Below are 10,146 nucleotides of genomic sequence, written 5' to 3'. Positions count from 1 at the left end.
GTGTACAGAAGCCAGTGTGCCATCGGGCCTTTCAGAGTTTTAGCCCATGGTCCAATTCTATCTTACTGCACAAAGGTCAGAGACTGTTAAAAATAACAATGGGTTGTGTGTTATTATCAGACACATGACGCCCATAGGGATAGAAGAAGGGTCATGCTACATATGTTGTACACAGCAACAGGTGGAGTCTTGACGTATTGTTTAGCATCATGCATAACAAGACATGAGTAATGACAGTGACGACAATGTTTAGATCTCCATGTGGGAACACTACACAGACAGTTGTTGACGTGTCCAGAGGAAATTCAGTGTAAGTTGGTTTAATTTTCTTGCATCTGTGAAATAACAGGAATTAAGTGAGCTAAAAGGACCTGTCTCTCTTGCATATGAGAACGTTTATAGTTAAACAAGCCAGAAAGAACTAAAATAATATAATATTCCATTATAACAATGCAGAAAATCCCCCTCTCTATTACTTTTTGGGAATAAAAAGTATTCAACTCTTTTTATGATAGAATAATATTATATAAAATAAATTATAGATATTTATATAGACTTCCATTTAAAAGATTTGAAGTCCGATTTTATTTTGTTTTTTGAAAAAAATTAATACTTTTATTCAGAAAGGGTGCATTAAATAAAAAAAATATTTATGATGTTGCAAAATATTTCAAACAGTTATTTTAAATTGTAATAATATTTCACAATGTTACTGTTCTTACTGTATTTTTGATCAAATAAATGCAGCCTTGGTAAGAGACTATTTTTATTGTTTTTGAAAGAAGTCTCTTATGCTCACCAAGCCTGCATTTATTTGATCAAAATACAGAAAAAAATATTGCGAAATATAAACATCAATATTATTATTAATTATTATTAATATTATCTTTTTTTCTTCTTTTTCTCCTGAAAAAAGTATCACAGGTTATAAAAAATATTCAGCAGCACACTGTTTCCAACATTCATAATAAATCAGTATATTAGAATGATTTCTGAAGGATCATGTGACATTTATATATGTATATGTATATATATATATATATATATATATTTTTTTTTTTTTTTGTATTTATTGTTATTATTAATATATATTATATATAAATATATATTTATATTTGTTATTTCTGCTGCTGCAGAGCAAGTACGGGACTTGCTATGCCAATACATACATGACACACTTGTGAGAAAGTAAGACATGCTGCTGCTGCTGTACAATATAGCGTACATGAATTACCCGTAACAGATCTATACAGGTGGAGTTGGGGAAGATGAGGGTTTCTGGAAGTGCGCTGCACAGCTACTGTAAATGCTAACCAAGTATTTGAAGGTTGAGCATGCAAGCTCATTGACTACTTATACAGCAGGAACCAATCAGCTGTGTCAAACAGCCTGTGCAATCTAGAATTTCATGACAAAACTTTGTATATATAACAATACTTCATACAAATGTAGTTAATTCCCTCATAAAGGATTTCAATACACAATCTTGTACTTTTTTATCCACTTTTATTATGTTTTTTAGTTTCATATAGAATATTATAATTTTGTGATTCATCTTGGAGCTTGTTTACTTGGTTCATGGGTTTTGCTTTAAATGCCTAATGAGAAAGAAATTCCAAATCCCAGGCCACAGAAAAATAGTGGTCCAGCAATGTTGTTGTCAGGGCTCACAGAAGGAACAGACTGGATGGTAAGTTTTATTAAGTTTATTGTGCAGATGGTGATTCAGTCGGAGATAACAGGTAAGGATCTAATGAGTTGAAACATGAAACAGGCTTAGCTGAATAGATAATGTCCTTTTCTCTCTTTTAGATGGATGGAATGCAGTCACACCGAAGATGGATGGATACTGAAGGTTCGGGAAGCAGGTAAGTAACAGGTTGGTAGATGGAGAGTCTGTGAGTCATGTATCAACGAGACCAGACAAGTGACTGCAGTGAAGGTGAGTGCTTTATAGTGCATGTGGGTGATGGGACACAGGTGACGGTGATCATGATGAGGTGCAGGTGATGATGACCGGGAATGCTGGGAAGTGTAGTCAAGACACAGATGAAGGAGGTGAAGACACAGATGAAGGAGGTCAATGTGACAGTTGTGCACACTAAGCAGTGATCTTCTCCTAGCTGTGTTGGAATGCACTGCACACGAAGAAAATGTTATTTCAGCTCCACTCCTGGTGCTTTAGATTGTAAAAACAAATCACGTTAATCAGTCCAAGCAGACTTAAAGTGCTACCATCTTGAATTAACAACAGTGCTATTAGGTTTATTGTTTTCATTACCTTTGCTAGTAGTTCTCCAGTCCTCTGGAGTAAATGATTACCCAATCAGAGTTTGGCTGTAAATTATTTAACATGAAACTGTTGATAGAATCCCTGGTTATTATGTGGAGGCCAGGCCTCTCAGTGAAAACTGTAGAACATGATTCTGAGTACAATAATATTTTAGCATTATTCTGTCACGCAGTTCATGGTCCTCCGCCAATCGTAGGTTCTCATGAACATTGAGGCTGAGCTGTTCTCTCAGGAGGTTTCTGCTTGTCATATGGCCCATTCCAGAAAGTAACTATATGAATTATTTTTGGGCTGGGAAGTCCACGCCATCGGTTACATGCTTGGCTGAGCCCTTCGGAGGCAAGGATGACCAGTGCGATGAGATTATTTGTTTTCCCGTATGTCCAACCCCTGGCATCCATAGACAGGACATGAATGTTATGCCTAATTAGTCCTGCCTCAGTTCTACTGATCAAAAGCAGAAGGGAAAATAAAAAACATCCAAATGCACGATCTAGTTAATAATTGCCTGTTCTGAGAGTTTTCTTTCTTAATGGAAAGCACTCTTTCTTGGGTGGAGGATATTGTGCCTATGACATGAACTTAAAAAATTAAGATCATTGTGTGGTTGCCTCTCAGACCAAAAAAGAGTCAGTCAGTGTTGCCAAGTCTGTGGTTTTCCCGTGGTATTGGACTACTTTTACACTGTTGCTACGGGTTGTTTTATAAGTCTGCGGGTTGAAGCAACATCCCCCCGGACGTGATTTTACACCCTTTAACACGATTTGGTGAACACCCCTTGTGACGTGTCTGTTCACTAGTGAAGTGAAGTCAAGTCAAGTCATCCTCATTTATATAGCGCTTTTAACAATGTAGATTGTTTCAAAGGAGCTTTACAGAGATAAACATATAATTTAAGGTAACAGATTGGTTTAGTTTTATAGTGGTTCTTGAAAAATGTTTTTTCCAGCTAAAGTTAGTTTTGATTGATTCACTTCCGTCTAAATGATAGTTTCTTATTAAATTAGGGGCCGCTAAGACGACACCGTTCTCTCTAAACAGACTTTAAACGCGAACCTATGATAGACGCTGATGGCGTTCACATGCGCATTAAGAATTGATTCTATAGTTATGTGCGTTTGAATATGTGCGCAGGTTTGTAATTCCTTTCAAACCATGCCTAAACAAACTACTTGTCTTGTCTATAAATTTTGATGCAGAATTTTATTTGATCTTATCACTGCAGGGTAGGTACGCGAACCAAAAAAAAAATCCACAACGCTTTATCTGTAGAGTGGTATAAGGATCCTCCATAAGGAGAGGCTAGTTGGCACTTTAGCACTGCATTGTCATCGGGTCCAGGCGAAAGTCCTTCGTCAGATCGTCAGATCGCCAGATCGCATTTGTCAATGAGAGCATATGACGTAATTTAGATATATTTTTAAGATGGAAAAATGCGGTTTTACAGACACTAGGCATGTGACTTTCAAATGAAAGATTGGTATCAAAGACCACACCCAGGTTCCTAACTGACGACGAAGACTTAACAGAGCAGCCATCAAGTGTTAAACAGTATTCTAGGTTATTACGTGTGGAAGTTTTTTGTCTAATAATTAGAATCTCTGTTTTCTCAGAATTTAGTTGTAGGAAATTACTTGTCATCCAATTTTTTATATCAACTATGCATTCCGATAAATTTGTGAATTGGTGAGTTTCGTTTGGTTTGGAAGAAATATAGAGCTGAGTATCATCAGCATAACAGTGAAAGCTAATTCCATGTTTCCTAATGATATCTCCTAAAGGTAGCATGTACAGAGTGAAAAGCAGCGGTCCGAGAACTGAGCCTTGTGGTACGCCATACTGAACTTGTGATCGATAAGACATCTCTTCATTTACTGCTACAAACTGATAGCGTTCAGATAAATATGATTTAAACCATGCTAATGCAATTTCACTAATGCCAACATAGTTTTTTAGTCTATTTAAGAGAATGTTGTGGTCAATGGTGTCAAATGCAGCACTAAGATCAAGTAACACTAATAGAGAGATACAACCACGATTGGATGATAAGGGCAAATCATTTGTGACTCTAATGAGAGCTGTCTCAGTGCAATGGTGCGGTCTAAATCCTGACTGGAAATCCTCGCAGATATCATTTATTTCAAGAAAGGAACACAGTTGTGAGGATACTGCTTTTTGTAATATCTTTGATAGAAAAGGTAGATTTGAGATCGGCCTGTAATTGACTAATTCTGTAGGATCAAGTTGCGTTTTTTTAACAAGTGGTTTAATCATAGCCAGCTTAAAGGTTTTTGGTACGTATCCTAGAGACATCTCTTTCAATAGTTTAGTCGGTATAGGGTCTAACATACATGTTGTCGATTTAGATGAATTAACGAGTTTGCAAAATTCTTCCTCTCCTATGGCAATGAATGAATCAAATTTTACTTCAGGGAGACTATAATGCACTCCCTGATGCGATGCTGTAGTAGACGGTTGCATAGTTATAATTTTGTCCCTAATATTATCAATCTTATAAGTGAAGAAGTTCATCAAGTCATTACTGCTGTGTTTCTTGGAAACTTCTGGGCTTGAAGCTTTCTTTTTCGTTAGTGTAGCCACTTTTTCAAATAAATACCTAGGATTATGTTTATTTTCTTCTAATAGGGTTGAAAAATAAGCAGATCTAGCAGCTTTTAAAGCCTCTCTGTAAGCAATCGAGCTCTCCTTCCATGAAATCCGAAATACCTCTAGTTTTGTTTTCTTCCAGTTGCGCTCCATTTTTCTGGCTGCTCTCATAAGGGCCCGGGTGTGCTCGTTGTACCATGGCGTTGGACTATTTTCTTTAATCTTCTTTAAGCGCAACAGAGCAACTGTGTCTAAAGTGCTGGAAAGGAGAGAGTTAAAAGTTTCTGTTGCAATATCAAGTTCTTCTAAGCTATCTGGGATGCTGAGATGATGAAACTGATTAGGAAGATTATTGATAAACCAATCTTTAGTGGCAGAAGTGATAGGTCTAACATACTTGTAACACGGAGTTGGCTTTGCAGCCTTGGCTAAATGTAATTTACAAGAGAATAGATAATGATCTGAGATGTCGTCGCTCTGCTGCAGAATTTCAACAGCATCAACATTTATTCCATGTGATAATATTAGATCTAGAGTATAATTACGACAATGAGTAGGTCCTGACACGTGTTGTCTAACTCCAATAGAGTTAAGAATGTCTTTAAATGCCAATCCCATTGCATCTTTTTCATTATCTACATGTATATTAAAATCACCAACAATTGGGACTTTATCTGCAGTCAATACTAATTCTGATAGAAAGTCAGCAAATTCTTTGATAAAATCTTTATGGTGCCCTGGTGGCCTGTATACAGTGCCGAGCAGAATTCTCAAACTTGATTTATCGTTTACATTATATATTTTTACATTAAGCACCAACACTTCAAAATAAGTATATTTAAAACTAGATTTTTTAGTGGTTTTGAAAATATTACTATAAATTACAGCAACACCTCCCCCTTTGCCTTTCAGGCGAGGTTCATGTTTATAACAGTAATCATGGGGGGTGGACTCATTTAAAGTAATGTAATCGTTTGGTTTTAGCCAGGTTTCTGTCATACACAGCACATCTAGGTTATAATCTGAAATCATATCATTAACTATGAGCGCTACTTGAAGTAAGGGATCGGATATTCAGCAACCCAAGCTTTATCGTTTGTTCATCTGTATTATATCTATTTTTTATTTGTTGAATATCAATTACATTTTTAACCTTAGATCGGTTTGGAAGTTTTTTGGATTTCCAAATTCGGGGAACAGACACAGTCTCTATATGATGATATCTAGGCGAAAGAGGCTCTATGTGATGGGATTTATCTGATCTTGGTGACGCGAGGCCGCTAGCAGACGGTCGGATTAGTCAGTCTGTCTGCTTCCTGACCTGAGCCCCAGATTGACATGTTTTGTCTCTAAGACTATGAGCCAAATTACTAGAGAGAAGAGCAGCACCATCCCAGGAGGGATGAATACCATCTCTTTTCAACAGGTCAGGTTTGCCCCAAAAACTTTTCCAATTGTCTATGAATTCTATATTATTTTGCGGACACCACTTAGACAGCCAGACATTGAGTGATGACAATCTGCTAACTATCTCATCACTCCTTCGAAAAGGAAGGGGGCCAGAGCAAATTACAGTGCCTGACATCGTACTTGCGAGTTCAAACACCTCTTTAATATTAATTTTGGTGATCTCCGACTGGCGGAGTCGAACATCATTAGTGCCGACGTGAATAACAATCTTAGAGAATTTACGATTAGCATTAGCCTGCACTTTTAAATTTGCTTTGATGTCAGGCGCTCTGGCTCCCGGCAAACATGTGACTATGTTGGGTGGTGTCCCTATTTTCACGTTCCGTGTGATCGAATCACCAATTACCAGGGCACAATCAACAGAATTCTCAGTGGGTGTTTCACTGAGCGGGGCAAATCGATTTGTTATGGTAATCGGAACGGTAGAGTGGTTTTTTTGATCCGTGACTAGAGCGATCCCTCACCGTCACCCATTTGCCTTGCTGCACAGGCAATAATTCAGCCGGAACCGAATCATGTAAAGAGTTCACTATGCTAGGCGCATCCAAAATAGTATCTAAAGCTCTAGAACACTTACTATCCTCAATTAAAGTTTGGATGCGTGTTTCTAATTCTGAAATCTTCTCCGTCAGCCTGACTGTCTCCTTGCATTTATCACATATAAACCCTATATTGCTGACGGGTAAGGCTATGCTAAACATGTAACATGAAGTGCAGGTGACAATAACAGGACAAGACATTACTCACCGTGTTTGACACAGTTGAATACAGACTACGTTTACATGCAGCAAATAACCCGTTCAAAACCGGGATATTAGCAATAACCCGGTCACGCACGGCCATGTAAACACCAGCAAAAACCCGAATATGCTCATATCCCGGATTTTCAAAACCCGGATATGATACCTGGGGTACCCCTTTTCTAACCCGAATTTTTAGTCATGTAAACGCGTATCGGCATATCCCCATGATGATTTGTGTTCTGCGCATGTTCTATTCGCAAGGAATCTTGGTCTTTGGAGTAGAGGAACTTCTCAGCGCATGCAAAAACCCACGTTCATTATACCGGAAGTAAACATGGCGAGACGCAGCACAGCATACTTTTGGAGCGAGGTCAGTACCAGCACCAAAGCGCAAACAAAGGCGATTGCTATCTGCCCCGAACTATTCATTATCCGCGTGCTGCTGCTGTTGTTGTTGTCTTTGGAAACAGGAAGAAGAATCGAAAATGACCCATATTGCGTCTTAAGGTTGTCCGTACGTCCAGACGCTAACCGTGCGTCGCCGTTTACATCGGGATATTGCAATTCCATGTATACAGGAGTAACTCTCTCTGCTCACGCATGTAAATGGGTTATTCCTAATGTTTCAGAAACCCGAATAGTGACCTTAACCCGACCATAACCCGAAAATTGGCTGCATGTAAACGTAGTCACAGACCGAGATTCCTTGGGAATAGAACATGCGCAGAACACAAATCATTATGGGGATATGCCGATACGCGTTTACATGACCAAAAATTCGGGTTAGAAAAGGGGTACCCCAGGTATCATATCCCGGTTTGTAAAAATCCAGGATATGAGCATATTCGGGTTTTTGCCGGTGTTTACATGGCCGTGCGTGACCGGGTTATTGCTAATATCCAAGTTTTGAACGGGTTATTGGCTGCATGTAAACATAGTCACAGTTGAGTTCCTGTTTTACCTGCCTCAGTTTCTAGTTAGTTTCCTTGATTTTTAAGTAGTCCCTCACACCTGTTTCTTTTGTGTTTGATTACCCTCTCCATGTATTTAAGCCCTGACTTTCATTCTGTTCCTTTATCCAGAATTGTTTATGGTTATGTCGTTGTTATATTCTCCTTGTGATATTCTCCTGTGGATTGCTGAATTTCGATCATTGAATTACAGGTTTTTTTTCAACTGCTTACACACAAATTCCTTACTTGTCCCACAATTTCTGAAACCTGACACTCAAACACCAGAACCACACACCAAATCTGCAAAACCATACACTAATTCTCGGCCTTCGACTCAGTTTTCAAATTCATAAAACACTTTTTGCAAACCACAGCACACAATTCTCTATGTAACACACAAAAATCTAACAGGAAGTATCTTGATTTCCTTGATTGCTTTACATAATACTTAACAATAACCAATCATGGCTTTAGAATAGGCCTATAAATAGGCCAAAGGTCAAGTTACAGTATAGGTTTTTCGGACTGTGTAATACTGTATTCAGAACCACAAATGCTTACAGTAAAAAAATGAATGGTTTGGTTGTAATCTTGCTTTCGTGTTTACCGTGAATTTTTCAACATCTCTCTGCCAATTACTTCAATCTTGTACAGAAATGTACATAGGAGCTCATGAAAGAAGAGCTTTAGGTTTTAAATAACTTTGTGTAAATGATTTATCCAAAAATGTAAATGTTTGTAACGTAAGACAAATGTTTGCTTTTGAGATGTGTTTGTGATATTTTGAATGCAGTGCTTCATTTTGCAAGTGATGTATGGCATTTTGCATTTAGTGTGCATTTCTTGGATTTGTGTGTAAAGTTTTGAAAAAAAGAGGCAAAGTTTTGAAAATATGTGTAAGCAGTTGAAAAAAACTATAAAATCTGTTTCCCAAACCTGGCAACCCTGTCTGCAGTGTTTTTTTTTTATTTCCCATTGGGACCAAGTGATCATATTAAGTAAAAACATTGGTCATGCATTCCTTGTCTAGAGCCTTATATTATTCTATTTATTGGACAAATCAAGTAAGGCTGAAATCCATCAACAAAATCTGCTTTATGAAAAATTGATTTTTAGAGACCTTAAGAAATACAAATTGTGTCTAATGGAAGTGGGTCCATGTCTTTTAGCCATATGACCACATTCTATATATATATAATCAAAAGGAAAATACGTACCAACAGTTCTGGTTATAAAATTATGTTTAATGGTGTCTTGCTGTTGTCCTTGTTGTCCTTGTTTTAAAAGCATGTCTCAATCAAAGCACTAGCCGTGTGTACAGCATTTCAGTAAATGCGTTGAACGGAAATTAGTGTTTCTTTTCCAAGTAGAGTCATTTAACAGATGCCAAAAAGAAGCAAAAATCTCATTTGAAGGAAAAGTTCCCCCAATAATAACAACATTGGACCCCATTTTCACTATATGTACAAAAAAACCTGAATGCAGGCTTGGAAATTGAGTAAATGTTGGAAGAATGTTTATTTTTTGGTGAACTCTCCTTTTAAGGTCTAAGGTCATCGAGCAATGCTGTTGAGCTAAGCAGATAGCTTTATTTCACACCACATAAAACTTCATAGAGCACCAGTAATGACAGGACTTTTCCCAGAGTGAGAAATGTAGGAATGAGTGTTCGTGGGACTGAGAAAAATAAAAGTGAGATGAAAAAGGAGGGAAAAGTATGGGCAATGTTCATTACAGTCTTGTGTTAGTGTGTGCTTGTAATACATGATGATGGGTTTCCAATGATGTGTGGCATCGACTATCTCCCAAGAGATGAGCAGCTGTTTCCTGCAAGTCATCCGCTGGTGCTCTGGCCGGGGCTCGTAGATAACCTCACAGATCATTGCAGTCAACAGAGATGCGTCCTCCCTTTGCGTCAGAAAACAAATAGAAGCATGTAAACACAGTTAAATCTGCTTTATGTAATTACAATGAAAACTTCCATGAGATTAAACAGGCCACTACGCCACACAGTAATTCATGAGTCTCCAATCTTCATTGCCATCGTTGACGCTAATTACAGTAGATGGCATTCATTAGC

The sequence above is a fragment of the Siphateles boraxobius genome, unplaced genomic scaffold, assembly GCF_051911475.1.
Source record: "Siphateles boraxobius isolate OS27281-9 unplaced genomic scaffold, OSU_SipBor_1 22, whole genome shotgun sequence".
Lineage (NCBI taxonomy): Eukaryota > Metazoa > Chordata > Actinopteri > Cypriniformes > Leuciscidae > Siphateles > Siphateles boraxobius.
Note: the sequence above shows the minus strand (reverse complement) of the source record.